The 1,344-nt window shown below is 39.2% G+C and overlaps 1 non-coding gene across 1 annotated transcript; it reads left to right on the top strand.

Annotated features, from left to right (window-relative positions):
- Positions 1–18: 18 nt before the first annotated feature.
- Positions 19–90, top strand: TRNAA-UGC. The gene has a single exon. It is a non-coding gene; the product is annotated as a tRNA-Ala (tRNA).
- The last annotated feature ends 1,254 nt before the right edge of the window (positions 91–1,344 follow it).

The raw sequence follows: 1,344 nt of genomic DNA, 5'->3' as shown, positions 1-1,344 counted from the left end.
TTCTGTGTTTAGATGTGTGGGGATGTAGCTCAGCGGTAGAGCGTTCGCTTTGCATGTGAAAGGCCCCGGGTTCGAACCCCGGCATCTCCAACTTTTTAACTATTTTTTGACTTCTCTTATTTTTCAGAATTGATCATGCTTGTAATAACGGGCGTCTGTGGTGTATCGTTTAGGTGCTTCGCTGTCGTATGCAGGAGACCTGAGTTCTATTTCCAAAAGGGGAAAGAAAAATTAATCGACGGCCTCGATCTTTGTGCTTGGATGTTGTATACCTCTCAGTCTGGGCCTCATAAATTATCTAAATTGTGTCGATAACGGCTTAATAAAAACACCTACGTTTGTAAAAAAAAACCCTTGTTATAGAGATAATAACACTTCCTTTTTCTGATGAGTACATGAACAGATGGTTTTGTCTTAACAGTAATAATTATAACAGTCTTGGGAAAGGGAGAAGCAGCTGACAAGTCCAGTGGCTGAATTCAGCTGTAGGAAGTATGATAGTTCGTTCATCAATGTCTGACGATTACCATTACTTCCATAGGAGAAAATATTTCTTGAGCAAATTAGAAACATTAGAATAAATAAAGGTTATTATGGCATGTGGCCTCTTCTGTGACCGACGAGACCAATTCTGGTAGAAAAAAATGCCGCATTTTGAGCATTTACAATATCCATTTCCTTCTTTTGGAAGTGCATGGAATTCTAATCCACATGAGGTGATGGCACTGTTACCATTGTGTGTAGAAACATCTCCCTGATTTTATACTTGAATATATACTGCGTTATATAAATGCAGTATATTTTTATCATTATTAATATTGTTATAATAACACACACATACACACACACACACACACACACACACACACACACACACACACACACACACACACACACACACACAGAGAAAGACAGACATTTAACAAGCGACGAGTAGACTCCAGCCCGCTGTACCGTAACCCCTGCTCTCTTGCTTTGGGTGTATATATCTCTCCTCAGGTCGTTGGGATGCCAGTCTGTCGACAAGGTAAGCACTCTCAACAACACACGTCGTTAACAGAGGAAAAAACCCAGCACCCCCGCCCGTTTTGTTAAAAACTAACTTTTACAGCACTTGCAACACAATTAGGTCATGTAAGTGCCGAACATAAGACAGGTCTGTGTGTTTTTTGTGTTTTGTTGTTTTTTAAAATAGATTTTTTGTGTTTTAGTAAGAATTTTGTGGCATTTGCGGAAGATTAGAGGCGTCACAAGGTAGTTGTATACAGAGTTCTAAAAGAAGGAGGAGAGATAAGGACGATTTATGTTTTGTTTTAGTAAAAGATTCACGGCATAAATGATCAC

This window comes from Aplysia californica, unplaced genomic scaffold (genome assembly GCF_000002075.1).
Source record: "Aplysia californica isolate F4 #8 unplaced genomic scaffold, AplCal3.0 scaffold00171, whole genome shotgun sequence".
NCBI lineage: Eukaryota > Metazoa > Mollusca > Gastropoda > Aplysiida > Aplysiidae > Aplysia > Aplysia californica.
The sequence above is the reverse complement of the archived record's forward strand: the minus strand, read 5'-3'. Positions and strand labels throughout refer to the sequence as shown.